We start from the raw sequence: 22,377 nt of genomic DNA, 5'->3' as shown, positions 1-22,377 counted from the left end.
CTCCCATGCCGGTACTTACTGGGCCCTAAGCTGCGTAGCAGTCTGCGATCTGACGAGAGCAGGCGCGTTCAGCTTAGGATGGCCGTTGACATCTTCACGCCTTGTATACTGTGGATTTAAGCATCAATAAATATTTTTTTTAATCTGAGAGGAAGGCGGCAACAGAGCAAAATGTCAATAGCACCTTGGATTGCCAGCCAGACTCTCATGCCCATACTTGCCGGGCAGCAGTCTGCAATCTGACAAGAACAGGCGCATTCAGCTTAGGATAGCCGTAGACGGCTTCACACCCTGTATACTGTGGATTTAAGCATCAATAAATCCTTTTCGGAATCGGAGCAAAATGGCTACAGAGCTACAGAGCAAAATGTCAACAAAACCTGATATTCCCAGCCAGTCTCCCATGCTGGTACTTACCGGGCCCTAAGCTGGGTAGCAGTCTGCGATCTGACGAGAGCAGGCGCGTTCAGCGTAGGATGGCTGTTGACAGCTTCATGCCCTTTATACTGTGCATTTAAGCATCAATAAATCCTTTTCGGAATCGGAGAGGAAGGCGGCAACAGAGCAAAATGTCAACGACACCTGGGATTCCCAGCCAGTCTCCCATGCTGGTACTTACCGGGCCCTAAGCTGGGTAGCAGTCTGCGATCTGAAGAGAGCAGGCGCGTTCAGTTTAGGATGGCCGTCGACAGCTTCACACCTTGTATACTGTGGATTTAAGCATCAATAAATTATTTTCGGAATCGGAGCGGAAGGTGGCAACAGAGCAAAATGTCAACAACACCTGGGATTCCCAGCCAGTCTTCCATGCCAGTACTTACCACGCCCTAAGCTGGGTAGCAGTCTGCGATCTGACGAGAGCAGGCGCGTTCAGCTTAGGATGGCCATTGACAGCTTCATGCTTTTTATACTGTGCATTTAAGCATCAATAAATCCTTTTCGGAATCGGAGAGGAAGGCGGCAACAGAGCAAAATGTCAATAGCATCTTGGATTGCCAGCCAGTCTCCCATGCCCGTACTTGCAGGGCAGCAGTCTGCGATCTGACAAGAACAGGCACATTCAGCTTAGGATAGCTGTAGACGGCTTCACACCCTGTATACTGTGGATTTAAGCATCAATAAATCCTTTTCGGAATCGGAGCGGAAGGCGGCAACAGAGCAAAATGTCAACGACACTTGGGATTCCCAGCCAGTCTCCCATGCTGGTACTTACCAGGCCCTAAGCTGGGTAGCAGTCTGCGATCTGACGAGAGCAGGCGCGTTCAGCTTAGGATGGCCGTTGACAGCTTCTCGCCCTTTATACTGTGCATTTAAGCATCAATAAATTATTTTCTGAATCGGAGCGGAAGGCAGCAATAGAGCAAAAAGTCAACAGCACCCGGGATTCCCAGCCAGTCTCCCATGCCAGTACTTACCGGGCCCTAAGCTGGATAGCAGTCTGCGAACTGACGAGAGCAGGCGAGTTCAGCTTAGGATGGCCATTGACAGCTTCATGCTTTTTATACTGTGCATTTAATCATCAATAAATCCTTTTCGAAATCGGAACGGAAGGCGACAACAGAGCAAAATGTCAACTGCACCCGGGATTCCCAGCCAGTCTCCCATGCTGGTACTTACCGGGCCCTAAGCTGGGTAGCAGTCTGCGATCTGAAGAGAGCAGGCGCGTTCAGTTTAGGATGGCCGTCGACAGCTTCACACCTTGTATACTGTGGATTTAAGCATCAATAAATTATTTTCGGAATCGGAGCGGAAGGCAGCAATAGAGCAAAATGTCAATGGCACCCGGGATTCCCAGCCAGTCTTCCATGCCAGTACTTACCGGGCCCTAAAGTGGGTAGCAGTCTGCGATCTGACGAGAGCAGGCACGTTCAGCTTAGGATGGCCATTGACAGCTTCATGCTTTTTATACTGTGCATTTAAGCATCAATAAATCCTTTTTGGAATCGGAGAGGAAGGCGGCAACAGAGCAAAATGTCAATAGCACCTTGGATTGCCAGCCAGTCTCCCATGCCCGTACTTTCCCGGGCAGCAGTCTGTGATCTGACAAGAACAGGCACATTCAGCTTAGGATAGCCGTAGACGGCTTCACACCCTGTATACTGTGGATTTAAGCATCAATAAATCCTTTTCGGAATCGGAGCGGAAGGCGGCAACAGAGCAAAATGTCAACGACACTTGGGATTCCCAGCCAATCTCCCATGCTGGTACTTACCGGGCCCAAAGCTAGGTAGCAGTCTGCGATCTGACAAGAGCAGGCGCGTTCAGCTTAAGATGGCCGTTGACAGCTTCACACCCTTTATACTGTGGATTTAAGCATCAATAAATCCTTTTCGGAATCCGAGCGGAAGGCAGCAACAGAGCAAAACGTTAACGGCACCCGGGATTCCAAGCCAGTCTCCCATGCCGGTACTTACTGGGCCCAAAGCTAGGTAGCAGTCTGCGATCTGACAAGAGCAGGCACGTTTAGCTTAGGATGGCCATTGACAGCTTCACGCCTTGTATACTGTGGATTTAAGCATCAATAAATTCTTTTCGGAATCGGAGCGGAAGGTGGCAACAGAGCAAAATGTCAACAACACCTTGGATTCCCAGCCAGTCTTCCATGCCAGTACTTACCACGCCCTAAGCTGGGTAGCAGTCTGCGATCTGACGAGAGCAGGCGCGTTCAGCTTAGGATGGCCATTGACAGCTTCATGCTTTTTATACTGTGCATTTAAGCATCAATAAATCCTTTTCGGAATCGGAGAGGAAGGCGGCAACAGAGCAAAATGTCAATAGCATCTTGGATTGCCAGCCAGTCTCCCATGCCCGTACTTGCAGGGCAGCAGTCTGCGATCTGACAAGAACAGGCACATTCAGCTTAGGATAGCCGTAGACGGCTTCACACCCTGTATACTGTGGATTTAAGCATCAATAAATCCTTTTCGGAATCGGAGCGGAAGGCGGCAACAGAGCAAAATGTCAACGACACTTGGGATTCCCAGCCAGTCTCCCATGCTGGTACTTACCAGGCCCTAAGCTGGGTAGCAGTCTGCGATCTGACGAGAGCAGGCGCGTTCAGCTTAGGATGGCCGTTGACAGCTTCTCGCCCTTTATACTGTGCATTTAAGCATCAATAAATTATTTTCTGAATCGGAGCGGAAGGCAGCAATAGAGCAAAAAGTCAACAGCACCCGGGATTCCCAGCCAGTCTCCCATGCCAGTACTTACCGGGCCCTAAGCTGGATAGCAGTCTGCGAACTGACGAGAGCAGGCGAGTTCAGCTTAGGATGGCCATTGACAGCTTCATGCTTTTTATACTGTGCATTTAATCATCAATAAATCCTTTTCGAAATCGGAACGGAAGGCGGCAACAGAGCAAAATGTCAACTGCACCCGGGATTCCCTGCCAGTCTCCCATGCCGGTACTTACTGGGCCCTAAGCTGCGTAGCAGTCTGCGATCTGACGAGAGCAGGCGCGTTCAGCTTAGGATGGCCGTTGACATCTTCATGCCTTGTATACTGTGGATTTAAGCATCAATAAATATTTTTTTTAATCTGAGAGGAAGGCGGCAACAGAGCAAAATGTCAATAGCACCTTGGATTGCCAGCCAGTCTCCCATGCCCATACTTGCCGGGCAGCAGTCTGCAATCTGACAAGAACAGGCGCATTCAGCTTAGGATAGCCGTAGACGGCTTCACACCCTGTATACTGTGGATTTAAGCATCAATAAATCCTTTTCGGAATCGGAGCAAAATGGCTACAGAGCTACAAAGCAAAATGTCAACAAAACCTGATATTCCCAGCCAGTCTCCCATGCTGGTACTTACCGGGCCCTAAGCTGGGTAGCAGGCTGCGATCTGACGAGAGCAGGTCGCCGTTAACAGCATCACACCCTTTATAATGTGGATTTAAGCATCAATAAATACTTTACGTAATCGGAGCGGAAGGCGGCAACAGAGAAAATGTCAAAGGCAGCCAAGATTCCCAGCCAGTTTCCAATGCCGGTACTTACCAAGCCCTAAGCTGGGTAGCAGTCTGCAATCTGACGAGAGCAGGCGCGCTCAGCTTAGGATGGCCGTTCACAGCTTCTCACGCTTTATACTGTGGATTTAAGCATCAAAAAATTATTTTAGGAATAGGAGCGGAAGGCGGCAACAGAGAAAATGTCAACAGCAGCCAGGATTCCCAGCCAGTCTCCCATGCCGTTTCTTACCAAGCCCTAAGCTGGGTAGCAGTCTGCAATCTGACAAGCGCAGGCGGGTTCAGCTTAGGATGGCTGTTGATAGCGTCACTCCTTGTATACTGTGGATGTAAGCATCAATAAATGCTTTTCGGAATCAGAACGGAAGGCGGCAACAGAGCAAAATGTCATCGGCACCCGGGATTCCCAGCCAGTCTCCCATGCTGGTACTTACCGGGCCCTAAGCTGGGTAGCAATTTGCGATCTGACGAGAGCAGGCGCGTTCAGCTTAAGATGGCCGTTGACAGCTTCACACCTTTTATACTATGGATTTAGGCATCAATAAATCCTTTTCGGAATCCGAGCAGAAGGCAGCAACAGAGCAAAATGTTAACGGCAACTGGGATTACCAGCCAGTCTCCCATGCCGGTATTTACCGGGCCCAAAGCTAGGTAGCAGTCTGCGATCTTACGAGAGCAGGCACGTTTAGCTTAGGATGGCCGTTGACAGCTTCACGCCTTGTATACTGTGGATTTAAGCATCAATAAATCCTTTTCGGAATCGGAGCAGAAAGCGGCAACAGAGCAAAATGTCAACTGCACCCGGGATTCCCAGCCAGTCTCCCAGGCTGGTACTTACCAGGCCATAAGCTGGGTAGCAGTCTGCGATCTGACTAGAGCAGACGCATTCAGCTTAGGATGGCCATTGACAGCTTCATGCTTTTTATACTGTGCATTTAATCATCAATAAATCCTTTTCGAAATCGGAACGGAAGGCGGCAACAGAGCAAAATGTCAACTGCACCCGGGATTCCCAGCCAGTCTCCCATGCCGGTACTTACTGGGCCCTAAGCTGCGTAGCAGTCTGCGATCTGACGAGAGCAGGCGCGTTCAGCTTAGGATGGCCGTTGACATCTTCACGCCTTGTATACTGTGGATTTAAGCATCAATAAATATTTTTTTTAATCTGAGAGGAAGGCGGCAACAGAGCAAAATGTCAATAGCACCTTGGATTGCCAGCCAGACTCTCATGCCCATACTTGCCGGGCAGCAGTCTGCAATCTGACAAGAACAGGCGCATTCAGCTTAGGATAGCCGTAGACGGCTTCACACCCTGTATACTGTGGATTTAAGCATCAATAAATCCTTTTCGGAATCGGAGCAAAATGGCTACAGAGCTACAGAGCAAAATGTCAACAAAACCTGATATTCCCAGCCAGTCTCCCATGCTGGTACTTACCGGGCCCTAAGCTGGGTAGCAGTCTGCGATCTGACGAGAGCAGGCACGTTCAGCTTAGGATGGCTGTTGACAGCTTCATGCCCTTTATACTGTGCATTTAAGCATCAATAAATCGTTTTCGGAATCGGAGAGGAAGGCAGCAACAGAGCAAAATGTCAACGACACCTGGGATTCCCAGCCAGTCTCCCATGCTGGTACTTAACCGGGCCCTAAGCTGGGTAGCAGTCTGCGATCTGAAGAGAGCAGGCGCGTTCAGTTTAGGATGGCCGTCGACAGCTTCACACCTTGTATACTGTGGATTTAAGCATCAATAAATTATTTTCGGAATCGGAGCGGAAGGCAGCAATAGAGCAAAATGTCAATGGCACCCGGGATTCCCAGCCAGTCTTCCATGCCAGTACTTACTGGGCCCTAAGGTGGGTAGCAGTCTGCGATCTGACGAGAGCAGGCACGTTCAGCTTAGGATGGCCATTGACAGCTTCATGCTTTTTATACTCTGCATTTAAGCATCAATAAATCCTTTTCGGAATCGGAGAGGAAGGCGGCAACAGAGCAAAATGTCAATAGCACCTTGGATTGCCAGCCAGTCTCCCATGCCCGTACTTTCCCGGGCAGCAGTCTGTGATCTGACAAGAACAGGCACATTCAGCTTAGGATAGCCGTAGACGGCTTCACACCCTGTATACTGTGGATTTAAGCATCAATAAATCCTTTTCGGAATCGGAGCGGAAGGCGGCAACAGAGCAAAATGTCAACGACACTTGGGATTCCCAGCCAGTCTCCCATGCTGGTACTTACCGGGCCCAAAGCTAGGTAGCAGTCTGCGATCTGACAAGAGCAGGCGCGTTCAGCTTAAGATGGCCGTTGACAGCTTCACACCCTTTATACTGTGGATTTAAGCATCAATAAATCCTTTTCGGAATTCGAGCGGAAGGCAGCAACAGAGCAAAACGTTAACGGCACCCGGGATTCCCAGCCAGTCTCCCATGCCGGTAATTACTGGGCCCAAAGCTAGGTAGCAGTCTGCGATCTGACAAGAGCAGGCACGTTTAGCTTAGGATGGCCATTGACAGCTTCACGCCTTGTATACTGTGGATTTAAGCATCAATAAATTCTTTTCGGAATCGGAGCGGAAGGTGGCAACAGAGCAAAATGTCAACAACACCTGGGATTCCCAGCCAGTCTCCCATGCTGGTACTTACCAATCCCTAAGCTGGGTAGCAGTCCTCAATCTGACGAGAACAGGCACGTTCAGCTTAGGATGGCCGTTAACAGCATCACATCCTTTATACTGTGGATTTAAGCATCAATAAATACTTTACGTAATCGGAGCGGAAGGCGGCAACTGAGAAAATGTCAACAGCACCCAGGATTCCCAGCCAGTCTCCCATGCTGGTACTTACCAATCCCTAAGCTGGGTAGCAGTCTGCGATCTGATGAGAGCAGGCGGGCTCAGCTTAGGAAGGCTGTTGATAGCTTCACGCCTTGTATACTGTGGATTTAAGCATCAATAAATCCTTTTCGGAATCGGAGCGGAAAGCGGCAACAGACCAAAATGTCAACAGCACCCTGGATTCCCAGCCAGTCTCCGATGCTGGTACTTACCAGCCCCTAAGCTGGGTAGCAGTCTGCAATCTGACGAGAGCAGACACGCTCAGCTTAGGATGGCCGTTGACAGCTTCACACCCTTTATACCCTTTATACCCTTTATACCCTTTATACCCTTTATACTGTGGATTTAAGCATCAATAAATCCTTTTCGGATTCTGAGCGGAAGGCGGCATCATAGCAAAACGTCAACGGCACCCGGGATTTCCAGCCAGTCTCCCATGCCGGTACTTACCGGGCCCTAAGCTGGGTAACAGTCTGAGATTTGACGAGAGCAGGCGCATTCAGCTTAGGATGGAAAAATGACAGCTTCACGCCCTTTATACTGTGGATTTAAGCATCAATAAATCCTTGTCGGAATCAGAGCGGAAGGCGGCAACAGAGCAAAATGTCAACTGCACCCATGCCGGTACTTACCAGGCCCTAAGCTGGGTAGCAGTCTGCAAACAGACGAGAGCAGGCACGCTCAGCTTAGGATGGCCATTGACAGCTTCACACCCTGTATATTGTGGATTTAAGCATCAATAAATCCTTTTCCGAATCGGAGCGGAAGGCGGCAACAAATTAAAATGTCAACTGCACCCGGGATTCCCAGGGACAGCTTGACAGCTTGACAGCTTCACAGCTTCACACCTTGTATACTGTGGATTTAAGCATAAATAATTAATTTTCGGAATCGGAGCAGAAACAGAGCAAAATGGCAACTGCACCCGGGATTCCCAGCCAGTCTCCCATGCTGGTACTTACCAGGCTCTAAGCTGGGTAGCAGTCTGCGATCTGACGAGAACAGGCGCATTCAGCTTAGGATGGCCATTGACAGCTTCTTGCCTTGTATACTGTAAATTTAAGCATCAATAAATCCTTTTCGGAATCGGAGCAGAAAACGAACAAAATGTCAACTGCACCCGGGATTCCCAGCCAGTCTCCCATGCTGGTACTTGCCAGGCCCTAAGCTGGGTAGCAGTCTGTGATCTGACGAGAACAGGCGCATTCAGCTTAGGATGGCCGCAGACGTCTTAACACCCTGTATACTGTGGATTTAAGCATCAATAAATCCTTTTCGGAATCGGAGCGGAAGGCGTCAACAGAGCAAAATGTCAACTGCACCCGGGATTCCCAGCCAGTGTCCCATGCCGGTACTTACCGGGCCCTAAGATCTGTACCAGTCTGCGATCTGACGAGAGAAGGCGCGTTCAGCTTAGGATGGCCGTCGACAGCTTCACACCTTGTATACTGTGGATTTAAGCATCAATAAATTATTTTCGGAATCGGAGCAAAAGCCGTCAATAGAGCGAAATGTCAACGGCACCCGGGATTGCCAGCCAGTCTCCCATGCCGTTACTTACCGGGCCCTAAGCTCGGTAGAAGTCTGCGATCTGACAAGAGCAGGCGCGTTCAGCTTAGGAAGGCTGTTGACAGCTTCTTGCCCTTTATACTGTGCATTTAAGCATCAATAAATCCTTTTCGGAATCGGAACGGAACGGAAGGCGGCAACAGAGCAAAATGTCCACTGCACCCGGGATTCCCAGCAAGTTTCCCATGCCGGTACTTACCGGGCCCTAAGCTGGGTAGCAGTCTGCGATCTGACGAGAGCATGCGCGTTCAGCTTAGGATGGCCGTTGACAGCCTCACGCCTTGTATACTGTGGATTTAAGCATCAATAAATATTTTTATTAATCGGAGAGGAAGGCGGCAACAGAGCAAAATGTCAATGGCACCTTGGATTGCCAGCCAGTCTCCCATGCCGGTACTTGCCGGGCAGCAGTCTGCGATCTGAGGAGAGCAGGCACATTCAGCTTAGGATGGCCGTTGACAGCTTCACGCCTTGCATACTGTGGATTTAAGCATCAATAAATCCTTTTTGGAATCAAAGCGGAAGGCGGCAACAGAGCAAAATGTCACCTGCACCCGGGATTCCCAGCCAGTCTCCCATGCCGGTACTTACCAGGCCCTAAGCTGGGTAGCAGTCTGCAAACTGACGAGAGCAGGCACGTTCAGCTTAGGATGGCCATTGACAACTTCACACACTTTATACTGTGTATTTAAGCATCAATAATTCTTTTTCGAAATCGGAACGGAAGGGAAGGCGGCAACAGAGCAAAATGTCTACTGCACCCGGGTTTCCCAGCCAGTCTCCCATGCTGATACTTACCGGGCCCTAAGGGACATTTTGCTCTGTTGCCGCCTTCTGCTCCGATCTGACGAGAGCAGGCACGTTCAACTTAGGATGGCCGTTAACAGCATCACACCCTTTAAAATGTGAATTTAAGCATCAATAAATCCTTTTCCGAATCGGAGCGGAAGGCGGCAACAGAGCAAAATGTCAACTGCACCCGGGATTCCAAGCCAGTCTCCCATGCCGGTACTTACCGGGCCCTAAGCTGGGCAGCAGTCTGCGATCGGACGAGAGCAGGAACGTTCAGCTTAGGATGGCCGTTGACAGCTTCTCGCCTTGTATACTGTGGATTTAAGCATCAATAAATATTTTTATTAATCGGAGAGGAAGGCGGCAACAGAGCAAAATGTCAATGGCACCTTGGATTGCCAGCCAGTCTCCCATGCCGGGCAGCAGTCTGCGATCTGAGGAGAGCAGGTACGTTCAGCTTAGGATGGCCGTTGACAGCTTCCACTTTGTATACAGTGGATTTAAGCATCAATAAATCCTTTTTGGAATCAAAGCAGAAGGCGGCAACAGAGCAAAATGTCAAATACACCCAGGATTCCCAGCCAGTCTCCCATGCTGGAACTTACCGGTTCCAAAGTTGAGTAGCAATCTGACGAGAGCAGGCACGTTCAGTTTAGGATGGCCGTTGACAGCTTCTCACCCTTTATACTGTGCATTTAAGCATCAATAAATCCTTTTCGGAATCGGAGCGGAAGGCGGCAACAGAGCAAAATGTCAACTGCACCCGGGATTCCCAGCCAGTCTCCCATGCTGGTACTTACCAGGCCCTAAGATGGGTAGCAGTATGCTATCTGATGAGAGCAGGCGCGTTCAGCTTAGGATGGCCGTTGACAGCTTCACTCCTTGTATACTGTGGATTTAAGCATCAATAAATATTTTTATTAATCGGAGAGGAAGGAAGCAACAGAGCAAAATGTCAACTGCACCCAGGATTCCCAGCCAGTCTCCCATGCCGGTACTTACCAGGCCCTAAGCTGGGTAGCAGTCTGCAAACTGACAAAAGCAGGCACGTTCAGCTTAGGATGGCCGTTGACAGCTTCACACCCTGTATATTGTGGATTTAAGCATCAATAAATCCTTTTCGGAATCGGAGCAGAAACAGAGCAAAATGTCAACTGCACCCGGGATTCCCAGCCAGTCTCCCATGCTGGTATTTACCTGGCCCTAAGCTGGGTACCAGTCTGCGATATGATGAAAACAGGCGCATTCAGCTTAGGATGGCCGTAGACAGCTTCAAACCCTGTATACTGTGGATTTAACCCCTTAAGGACCAAGGACGTACCGGTACGTCCTTGGTCCTGCTCTTCTGATATAACACGGGGTTACACAGTAACCCCGCGTCATATCATGGCGGGCCCGGCGTCATAGTGAAGCCGGGACCCGCCTCTAATAGCGCGCAGCGCCGATCGCGGCGCCGCGCGCTATTAACCCTTTAGCCGCGCGCTCAAAGCTGAGCCGCGCGGCTAAAAGTGAAAGTGAAAGTTCCCGGCCAACTCAGTCGAGCTGTTCGGGATAGCCGCGGCTAATCGCGGCATCCCGAACAGCTGTCAGGACAGCGGGAGGGCCCCTTCCTGCCTCCTCGCTGTCCGATCGCCGAATGACTGCTCAGTGCCTGAGATCCAGGCATGAGCAGTCATCCGGCAGAATCGTTGATCACTGGTTTCTTATGAGAAACCAGTGATCAACATAGAAGATCAGTGTGTGCAGTGTTATAGGTCCCTATGGGACCTATAACACTGCAAAAAAAAAGTGAAAAAAAAAAGTGAATAAACATTATTTAACTCCTCCCCTATTAAAAGTTTGAATCACCCCCCTTTTCCAATAAAAAAAAAAAACACAGTGTAAATAAAAATAAAAATAAACATATGTGGTATCACCGCGTGCGGAAATGTCCAAAATTCCAAAGTCCAAAATAGTGCATTTTTGGTCACTTTTTATATCATTTAAAAATGAATAAAAAGTGATCAATAAGTCCTATCAATGCAAAAATGGTACCGTTAAAAACTTCAGATCACGGCGCAAAAAATGAGCGCTCATACCGCCCCATACACGGAAAAATAAAAAAGTTATAGGGGTCAGAAGATGACAATTTTAAAAGTATAAATTTTCCTGCATGTAGTTATGATTTTTTCCAGAAGTCCGACAAAATCAAACCTATATAAGTAGGGGATCATTTTAATCGTATGGACCTACAGAATACATATCAGGTGTCATTTTTACCGAAAAATGTACTACGTAGAAACGGAAGCCCCCAAAAGTTACAAAACAGCGTTTTTTTTTCAATTTTGTCGCACAATGATTTTTTTTCCCGCTTCACCATAGATTTTTGGGCAAAATGACTAACGTCATTACAAAGTAGAATTGGTGGCGCAAAAAATAAGCCATCATATGGATTTTTAGGTGTAAATTTGAAAGAGTTATGATTTTTTAAAGGCAAGGAGCAAAAAACGAAAATGCAAAAACGGAAAAACCTCCGGTCCTTAAGGGGTTAAGCATCAATAAATCCTTTTCGGAATCGGAGCGGAAGGCGTCAACAGAGCAAAATGTCAACTGCACCCGGGATTCCCAGCCAGTCTCCCATGCCGGTACTTACCGGGCCCTAAGATCTGTACCAATCTGCGATCTGACGAGAGCAGGCGCGTTCAGGTTAGGAAGGCCGTTGACAGATTCACACCCTTTATACTGTGCATTTAAGCATCAATAAATCCTTTTCGGAATCGGAACGGAACGGAAGGCGGCAACAGAGCAAAATGTCAACGGCACCCGGGATTCCCAGCCAGTGTCCCATGCCGGTACTTACCGGGCCCTAAGATCTGTACCAGTCTGCGATCTGACGAGCGCAGGCTCGTTCAGCTTAGGATGGCCGTCGACAGCTTCACACCTTGTATACTGTGGATTTAAGCGTCAATAAATCCTTTTCGGAATCGGAGCAAAATGTCAACGGCACCCGGGATTCCCAGCCAGTCTCCCATGTCGGTACTTACCAGGCCCTAAGCTGGGTAGCAGTCTGCGATCTGACAAGAGCAGGCGCGTTCAGCTTAGGATGGCCGTTGACAGCTTTCCGCCCTTTATACTGTGCATTTAAGCATAAATCAATCCTTTTCGGAATCGGAACGGAAGGCGGCAACAAAACAAAATGTGAACTGCACCCGGGATTCCCAGCCAGTGTCCCATGCCGGTACTTACCGGGCCCTAAGATCTGTACCAGTCTGCGATCTGACGAGAGCATGCGCGTCCAGCTTAGGATGGCCGTTGACAGATTCACGCCTTGTATACTGTGGATTTAAGCATCAATAAATATTTTTATTAATTGGAGAGGAAGGCGGCAACAGAGCAAAATGTCAATGGCACCTTGGATTGCCAGCCAGTCTCCCATGCCGGTACTTGCCAGGCAGCAGTCTGCGTTCTGAGGAGAGCAGTCACGTTCAGCTTAGGATGCCCGTTGACATCTTCACGCCTTGCATACTGTGGATTTAAGCATCAATAAATCCTTTTTGGAATCAAAGCAAAATGCGGCAACAGAGCGAAATGCCGATTCCCAGCCAGTCTCCCATGCCGGTACTTACCAGGCCCTGAGCTGGGTAGCAGTCTGCAAACTGATGAGAGCAGGCACGTTCAGCTTAGGATGGCCATTGACAACTCCACACACTTTATACTGTGTATTTAAGCATCAATAATTCTTTTTTGAAATCGGAATGGAAGGGAAGGCGGCAACAGAGTAAAATGTCTACTGCACCCGGGTTTCCCAGCCAGTCTCCCATGCTGGTACTTACCGGGCCCTAAGGGACATTTTGCTCTGTTGCCGCCTTCTGCTCCGATCTGACGAGAGCAGGCACGTTCAACTTAGGATGGCCGTTAACAGCATCACACCCTTTAAAATGTGAATTTAAGCATCAATAAATCCTTTTCCGAATCGGAGCGGAAGGCGGCAACAGAGCAAAATGTCAACGGCACCCGGGATTCCAAGCCAGTCTCCCATGCTGGTATTTACCTGGCCCTAAGCTGGGTACCAGTCTGCGATGTGATGAATACAGGCGCATTCAGCTTAGGATGGCCGTAGACAGCTTCAAACCCTGTATACTGTGGATTTAAGCATCAATAAATCCTTTTCGGAATCGGAACGGAAGGCAGCAACAGAGCAAAATGTCAACGGCACCCGGGATTCCCAGCCAGTCTACCATGCTGGTACTTACCAGGCCCTAAGATGGTTAGCAGTCTGCAAACTGACAAGAGCAGGCACGTTCAGCTTAGGATGGTCGTTGACGACAGCTTCACGCCTTGTATACTGTGAATTTAAGCATCAATAAATATTTTTATTAATCGGAGAGGAAGGCGGCAACAGAGCAAAATGTCAATGGTACCTTGGATTGCCAGCCAGTCTCCCATGCTGGTACTTGTCGGGCAGCAGTCTGCGATCTGAGGAGAGCAGGTACGTTCAGCTTAGGATGGCCGTTGACAGCTTCACGCCTTGTATACTGTGGATTTAAGCATCAATAAATCCTTTTCGAATCAGAGAGGAAGGCGGCAACAGAGCAAAATGTCAACTACTCCCGGGATTCCCAGCCAGTCTCCCATGCTGGAACTTACCAGTTCCAAAGCTGAGTAGCAATTTGCGATCTCACGAGAGCAGGCCCGTTCAGTTTAGGATGGCCGTTGACAGCTTCTCACCCTTTATACTGTGCATTTAAGCATCAATAAATCCTTTTCGGAATCGGAGCGGAAGGCGGCAACAGAGCAAAATGTCAACTGCACCCAGGATTCCCAGCCAGTCTACCATGCTGGTACTTACCAGGCCCTAAGATGGTTAGCAGTCTGCAAACTGACAAGAGCAGGCACATTCAGCTTAGGATGGCCGTTGACAGCTTCACACCCTGTATATTGTGGATTTAAGCATCAATAAATCCTTTTCGGAATCGGAGCAGAAACAGAGCAAAATGTCAACTGTACCCGGGATTCCCAGCCAGTCTCCCATGCTGGTATTTACCTGGCCCTAAGCTGGGTACCAGTCTGCGATGTGATGAAAACAGGCACATTCAGCTTAGGATGGCCGTAGACAGCTACAAACCCTGTATACTGTGGATTTAAGCATCAATAAATCCTTTTCGGAATCGGAGCGGAAGGCGTCAACAGAGCAAAATGTCAACGACACCTGGGATTCCCAGCCAGTCTCCCATGCTGGTACTTACCGGGCCCTAAGCTGGGTAGCAGTCTGCGATCTGACGAGAGCATGCGCGTTCAGCTTAGGATGGCCGTTGACAGCTTCACGCCTTGTATACTGTGGATTTAAGCATCAATAAATATTTTTATTAATCGGAGAGGAAGGCGACAACAGAGCAAAATGTCAATGGCACCTTGGATTGCCAGCCAGTCTCCCATGCCGGTACTTGCCGGGCAGCAGTCTGCGTTCTGAGGAGAGCAGGCACGTTCAGCTTAGGATGGCCGTTGACATCTTCACGCCTTGCATACTGTGGATTTAAGCATCAATAAATCCTTTTTGGAATCAAAGCGAAAGGCGGCAACAGAGCGAAATGCCGATTCCCAGCCAGTCTCCCATGCCGGTACTTAGCAGGCCCTAAGCTAGGTAGCAGTCTGCAAACTGACGAGAGCAGGCACGTTCAGCTTAGGATGGCCGTTAACAGCATCACACCCTTTATACTGTGAATTTAAGCATCAATAAATGCTTCTCGGAATCGGAGCGGAAGGCGGCAACAGAGTAAAATGTCAATGGCACCCAGGATTCCAAGCCAGTCTCCCATGCCGGTACTTACCGGGCTCTAAGCTGGGTAGCAGACTGCGATCTGACCAGAGCAGGCGCGTCCAGCATAGGATGGCCATTGACAGCTTCTTGCCCTTTATACTGTGCATTTAAGCATCAATAACTCCTTTTCGGAATCGAGACGGAAGGCGGCAACAGAGCAAAATGTCAACTGCACCCGTGATTCCCAGCCAGTCTCCCATGCCGGTGCTTGCTGGGCCCTGGGCTGGGTGGCAGTCTGCGATCTGAGGAGAGCAGGCGTGTTCAGCTTAGGATGGCCGTTGACAGCTTCGCTCCTTGTATACTGTGGATTTAAGCATCAATAAATATTTTTATTAATCGGAGAGGAAGGCGGCAACAGAGCAAAATGTCAACTGCACCCGGGATTCCCAGCCAGTCTCCCATGCCGGTACTTACCAGGCCCTAAGCTGGGTAGCAGTCTGCAAACTGACAAGAGCAGGCACGTTCAGCTTAGGATGGCCGTTGACAGCTTCACACCCTGTATACTGTGGATTTAAGCATCAATAAATCCTTTTCGGAATCGGAGCAGAAACAGAGCAAAATGTCAACTGCACCCGGGATTCCCAGCCAGTCTCCCATGCTGGTATTTACCTGGCCCTAAGCTGGGTACCAGTCTGCGATGTGATGAAAACAGGCGCATTCAGCTTAGGATGGCCGTAGACAGCTTCAAACCCTGTATACTTTGGAATAAGCATCAATAAATCCTTTTCGGAATCGGAGCGGAAGGCGTCAACAGAGCAAAATCTCAACGACACCTGGGATTTCCAGCCAGTCTCCCATGCTGGTACTTACCGGGCCCTAAGCTGAGTAGCAGTCTGCGATCTGACGAGAGCAGGCGCGTTCAGCTTAGGATGGCCGTTGACAGCTTCACACCTTGTATACTGTGGATTTAAGCATCAATAAATCCTTTTTGGAACCGGAACCGTACGGAAGGCGGCAACAGAGCAAAATGTCAACGGCACCCGGGATTCCCAGCCAGTGTCCCATGCCGATACTTACCGGGCCCTAATATCTGTACCAGTCTGCGATCTGACGAGAGCAGGCGCGTTCAGCTTAGGATGGCCGTCGACAGCTTCACACCTTGTATACTGTGGATTTAAGCATCAATAAATCCTTTTCGGAATCGGAGCGGAAATAGAGCAAAATGTCAATGGCACCCGGGATTCCCAGCCAGTCTCCCATGCCGGTACTTACCGGGCCCTAAACTGGGTAGCAGTCTGCGATCTGACGAGAGAAGGCGCGTTCAGCTTAGGATGGCCGTTGACAGCTTATTGCCCTTTATACTTTGCATTTAAGCATCAATCAATCCTTTTCGGAATCGGAACGGAAGGCGGCAACTAAGCAAAATGTCAACTGCACCTGGGATTCCCAGCCAGTGTCCCATGCGGGTACTTACCGGGCCCTAAGATCTGTACCAGTCTGCGATCTGACAAGAGCATGCGCGTTCAGCTTAGGATGGCCGTTGACAGATTCACGCCTTGTAAACTGTGGATTTAAGCATCAATAAATATTTTTATTAATCGGAGAGGAAGGCGGCAACAGAGCAAAATGTCAATGGCACCTTGGATTGAGAGACAGTCTCCCATGCCGGTACTTGCCAGGCAGCAGTCTGTGATCTGAGGAGAGCAGGTACGTTCAGCTTAGGATGGCCATTGACAGCTTCACGCCTTGTACACTCTGGATTTAAGCATCAATAAATCCTTTTCGGAATCGGAGCGGAAGGCGGCAACAGAGCAAAATGTCAACTGCACCCGGGATTCCCAGCCAGTCTCCCACGCTGGTACTTACCAGGCCCGAAGCTGGGTAGCAGTCTGCGATTTTACGGGAGCAGGCGCGTTCAGCTTAGGATGGCCTTTGACAGCTTCACACCTTGTATACTGTGGATTTAAGCATCAATAAATTATTTTCGGAATTGGAACGGAAGGCAGCAACAGAGCAAAATGTCAACGGCACCCGAGATTCCCAGCCAGTCTCCCATGCTGGTACTCACCAGGCCCTAAGCTGAGTAGCAATTTGCAATCTGACGAGAGCATTCGCGATCAGCTTAAGATGGCCGTTAACAGCTTCACACCCTTTAAACCCTTTGTACTGTGGATTTAAGCATCAATAAATCTTTTCAGAATCGGAGCGGAAGGCAGCAACTGAGCAAAATGTCAACTGCACCCGGGATTCCCAGCCAGTCTCCCATGCTGGTACTTACCAAGCCCTAAGCTGGATAGCAGTCTGCGATCTGACGAGAGCAGGCGCGTTCAGCTTAGGATTGCCATTGACAGCTTCACACCCTTTATACTGTGCATTTAAGCATCAATAAATCCTTTTCGGAATTGGAACGGAAGGCAGCAACAGAGCAAAATGTCAACGGCACCCGGGATTCCCAGCCAGTGTTCCATGCCGGTACTTACCGGGCCCTAAGATCTGTACCAGTCTGCGATCTGACGAGAGCAGGCGCGTTCAGCTTAGGATGGCCGTCGACAGCTTCACACCTTGTATACTGTGGATTTAAGCATCAATAAATCCTTTTCGGAATTGGAGCAAAAGGCGTCAATAGAGCAAAATGTCAACGGCACCCGGGATTCCCAGCCAGTCTCCCATGCCGTTACTTACTGGGCCCTAAGCTTGGTAGCAGTCTGCGATCTGACAAGAGCAGGCGTGTTCAGCTTAGGAAGGCTGTTGACAGCTTCTTGCCCTTTATACTGTGCATTTAAGCATCAATAAATCCTTTTCGGAATCGGAACGGAACGGAAGGCGGCAACAGAGCAAAATGTCAACTGCACCCGGGATTCCCAGCAAGTCTCCCATGCCGGTACTTACCGGGCCCTAAGCAGGGTAGCAGTCTGCGATCTGACGAGAGCATGCGCGTTCAGCTTAGGATGGCCGTTGACAGCTTCACGCCTTGTATACTGTGGATTTAAGCATCAATAAATATTTTTATTAATCGGAGAGGAAGGCGGCAACAGAGCAAAATGTCAATGGCACCTTGGATTGCCAGCCAGTCTCCGATGCCGGTACTTGCCGGGCAGCAGTCTGCGATCTGAGGAGAGCAGGCACGTTCAGCTTAGCATGGCCGTTGACAACTTCACGCCTTGCATACTGTGGATTTAAGCATCAATAATTCTTTTTCGAAATCGGAACGGAAGGGAAGGCGGCAACAGAGCAAAATGTCTACTGCACCCGGGTTTCCCAGTCAGTCTCCCATGCTGGTACTTACCGGGCCCTATGGGACATTTTGCTCTGTTGCCGCCTTCTGCTCCGATCTGACGAGAGCAGGCACGTTCAACTTAGGATGGCCGTTAACAGCATCACACCCTTTAAAATGTGAATTTAAGCATCAATAAATCCTTTTCGGAATCGGAGCGGAAGGCGGCAACAGAGCAAAATGTCAACGGCACCCGGGATTACAAGCCAGTCTCCCATGCCGGTACTTACCGGGCCCTAAGCTGGGTAGCAGACTGCGATCTGAGGAGAGCAGGTACGTTCAGCTTAGGATGGCCGTTGACAGCTTCACGCCTTGTATACTGTGGATTTAAGCATCAATAAATCCTTTTTGGAATCGGAACGGAAGGCGGCAACAGAGCAAAATGTCAACTACACCCAGGATTCCCAGCCCGTCTCCCATGCTGGAACTTACCGGTTCCAAAGCTGAGTAGTAATTTGCAATCTGACAAGAGTAGGCGTGTTCAGCTTAGGATGGCCGTTGTTAGCTTCAAGCCTTGAATACTGTGGATTTAAGCATCAATAAATCCTTTTCGGAATCGGAGCAGAAGGCGGCAACAGAGCAAAATGTCAACTGCACCCGGGATTCCCAGCAAGTCTCCCATGCCGGTACTTACCGGGCCCTAAGCTGGGTAGCAGTCTGCAAACTTACAAGAGCAGGCACGTTCAGCTTAGGATGGCCGTTGACTGCTTCACACCATGTATATTGTGGATTTAAGCATCAATAAATCCTTTTCGGAATCGGAGCAGAAACAGAGCAAAATGTCAACTGCACCCGGGATTCCCAGCCAGTCTCCCATGCTGGTATTTACCTGGCCCTAAGCTGGGTACCAGTCTGCGATGTGATGAAAACAGGCGCATTCAGCTTAGGATGGCCGTAGACAGCTTCAAACCCTGTATACTGTGGATTTAAGCATCAATAAATCCTTTTCGGAATCGGAGCGGAAGGCGTCAACAGAGCAAAATGTCAACGACACCTGGGATTCCCAGCCAGTCTCCCAAGCTGGTACTTACCGGGCCCTAAGCTGGGTAGCAGTCTGCGATCTGACGAGAGCAGGCGCGTTCAGCTTAGGATGGCCGTTGACAGCTTCACACCCTTTATACTGTGCATTTAAGCATCAATAAATCCTTTTCGGAATCGGAACGGAACGGAAGGCGGCAACAGAGCAAAATGTCAACGGCACCCGGGATTCCCAGCCAGTGTCCCATGTCGGTACTTACCGGGCCCTAAGATCTGTACCAGTCTGCGATCTGACGAGAGCAGGCGCGTTCAGCTTAGGATGGCCGTCGACAGCTTCACACCTTGTGTACTGTGGATTTAAGCATCAATAAATCCTTTTCGGAATCGGAGCGGCAATAGAGCAAAATGTCAACGGCACCTGGGATTCCCAGCCAGTCTCCCATGCCGGTACTTACTGGGCCGTAAGCTGGGTAGCTGTCTGCGATCTGATGAGAGCAGGCGCGTTCAGCTTAGGATGGCCGTTGACAGCTTTTCGCTCTTTATACTGTGGATTTAAGCATCAATAAATCCTTTTTGGAATCAGAGCGGAAGGCGGCAACAGAGCAAAATGTCAACTGCACCCGGGATTCCCAGCCAGTCTCCCATGCTGGTACTTACCAGGCCCTAAGCTGGGTAGCAGTCTGCAAACTGACAAGAGCAGACACGTTCAGCTTAGGATGGCCGTTGACAGCTTCACACCCTGTATATTGTGGATTTAAGCATCAATAAATCCTTTTCGGAATCAGAGCAGAAACAGAGCAAAATGTCAACTGCACCCGGGATTCCCAGCCAGTCTCCCATGCTGGTATTTACTTGGCCCTAAGCTGGGTACCAGTCTGCGATGTGATGAAAACAGGCGCATTCAGCTTAGGATGGCCGTAGACAGCTTCAAACCCTGTATACTGTGGATTTAAGCATCAATAAATCCTTTTCGGAATCGGAGCGGAAGGCGTCAATAGAGCAAAATGTCAACGACACCTGGGATTCCCAGCCAGTCTCTCATGCTGGTACTTACCGGGCCCTAAGCTGGGTAGCAGTCTGCGATCTGACGAGAGCAGGCGCGTTCAGCTTAGGATGGCCGTTGACAGCTTCACACCCTTTATACTGTGCATTTAAGCATCAATAAATCCTTTTCGGAATCGGAACGGAACGGAAGGCGGCAACAGAGCAAAATGTCAACGGCACCCGGGATTCCCAGCCAGTGTCCCATGCCGGTACTTACCGGGCCCTAAGATCTGTACCAGTCTGCGATCTGACGAGAGCAGGCGCGTTCAGCTTAGGATGGCCGTCGACAGCTTCACACCTTGTGTACTGTGGATTTAAGCATCAATAAATCCTTTTCGGAATCGGAGCGGCAATAGAGCAAAATGTCAACGGCACCCGGGATTCCCAGCCGGTCTCCCATGCCGGTACTTACTGGGCCCTAAGCTGGGTAGCAGTCTGCGATCTGAAGAGAGCAGGCGCGTTCAGCTTAGGATGGCCGTTGACAGCTTTTCGCCCTTTATACTGTGCATTTAAGCATCAATCAATCCTTTTCGGAATCGGAACGGAAGGCGGCAACAGAACAAAATGTCAACGGCACCCGGGATTCCCAGCCAGTCTCCCATGCCGTTACTTACTGGGCCCTAAGCTTGGTAGCAGTCTGCGATCTGACAAGAGCAGGCGTGTTCAGCTTAGGAAGGCTGTTGACAGCTTCTTGCCCTTTATACTGTGCATTTAAGCATCAATAAATCCTTTTCGGAATCGGAACGGAACGGAAGGCGGCAACAGAGCAAAATGTCAACTGCACCCGGGATTCCCAGCAAGTCTCCCATGCCGGTACTTACCGGGCCCTAAGCAGGGTAGCAGTCTGCGATCTGACGAGAGCATGCGCGTTCAGCTTAGGATGGCCGTTGACAGCTTCACGCCTTGTATACTGTGGATTTAAGCATCAATAAATATTTTTATTAATCGGAGAGGAAGGCGGCAACAGAGCAAAATGTCAATGGCACCTTGGATTGCCAGCCAGTCTCCGATGCCGGTACTTGCCGGGCAGCAGTCTGCGATCTGAGGAGAGCAGGCACGTTCAGCTTAGGATGGCCGTTGACAACTTCACGCCTTGCATACTGTGGATTTAAGCATCAATAATTCTTTTTCGAAATCGGAACGGAAGGGAAGGCGGCAACAGAGCAAAATGTCTACTGCACCCGGGTTTCCCAGTCAGTCTCCCATGCTGGTACTTACCGGGCCCTATGGGACATTTTGCTCTGTTGCCGCCTTCTGCTCCGATCTGACGAGAGCAGGCACGTTCAACTTAGGATGGCCGTTAACAGCATCACACCCTTTAAAATGTGAATTTAAGCATCAATAAATCCTTTTCGGAATCGGAGCGGAAGGCGGCAACAGAGCAAAATGTCAACGGCACCCGGGATTACAAGCCAGTCTCCCATGCCGGTACTTACCGGGCCCTAAGCTGGGTAGCAGACTGCGATCTGAGGAGAGCAGGTACGTTCAGCTTAGGATGGCCGTTGACAGCTTCACGCCTTGTATACTGTGGATTTAAGCATCAATAAATCCTTTTTGGAATCGGAACGGAAGGCGGCAACAGAGCAAAATGTCAACTACACCCAGGATTCCCAGCCCGTCTCCCATGCTGGAACTTACCGGTTCCAAAGCTGAGTAGTAATTTGCAATCTGACAAGAGTAGGCGTGTTCAGCTTAGGATGGCCGTTGTTAGCTTCAAGCCTTGAATACTGTGGATTTAAGCATCAATAAATCCTTTTCGGAATCGGAGCAGAAGGCGGCAACAGAGCAAAATGTCAACTGCACCCGGGATTCCCAGCAAGTCTCCCATGCCGGTACTTACCGGGCCCTAAGCTGGGTAGCAGTCTGCAAACTTACAAGAGCAGGCACGTTCAGCTTAGGATGGCCGTTGACTGCTTCACACCATGTATATTGTGGATTTAAGCATCAATAAATCCTTTTCGGAATCGGAGCAGAAACAGAGCAAAATGTCAACTGCACCCGGGATTCCCAGCCAGTCTCCCATGCTGGTATTTACCTGGCCCTAAGCTGGGTACCAGTCTGCGATGTGATGAAAACAGGCGCATTCAGCTTAGGATGGCCGTAGACAGCTTCAAACCCTGTATACTGTGGATTTAAGCATCAATAAATCCTTTTCGGAATCGGAGCGGAAGGCGTCAACAGAGCAAAA

The 22,377-nt window shown here is 49.6% G+C and overlaps 6 pseudogenes; all 6 read right to left on the bottom strand.

Annotated features, from left to right (window-relative positions):
* Window positions 1-1,164: 1,164 nt before the first annotated feature.
* Window positions 1,165-1,284, bottom strand: LOC130352711 (5S ribosomal RNA; annotated as a pseudogene).
* Window positions 1,285-2,959: 1,675 nt separating this feature from the next.
* Window positions 2,960-3,079, bottom strand: LOC130352710 (5S ribosomal RNA; annotated as a pseudogene).
* A 9,051-nt stretch (window positions 3,080-12,130) lies between these two features.
* Window positions 12,131-12,250, bottom strand: LOC130352468 (5S ribosomal RNA; annotated as a pseudogene).
* A 6,899-nt stretch (window positions 12,251-19,149) lies between these two features.
* On the bottom strand, window positions 19,150-19,269 carry LOC130326312 (5S ribosomal RNA; annotated as a pseudogene).
* Window positions 19,270-19,551: 282 nt separating this feature from the next.
* LOC130321308 (5S ribosomal RNA) lies at window positions 19,552-19,671 on the bottom strand (annotated as a pseudogene).
* An 881-nt stretch (window positions 19,672-20,552) lies between these two features.
* On the bottom strand, window positions 20,553-20,672 carry LOC130326988 (5S ribosomal RNA; annotated as a pseudogene).
* Window positions 20,673-22,377: the final 1,705 nt, after the last annotated feature.

The sequence above is a fragment of the Hyla sarda genome, chromosome 1 (genome assembly GCF_029499605.1).
Source record: "Hyla sarda isolate aHylSar1 chromosome 1, aHylSar1.hap1, whole genome shotgun sequence".
NCBI classification, from domain to species: domain Eukaryota; kingdom Metazoa; phylum Chordata; class Amphibia; order Anura; family Hylidae; genus Hyla; species Hyla sarda.
This window is presented reverse-complemented; position numbering and strand designations above follow the sequence as displayed.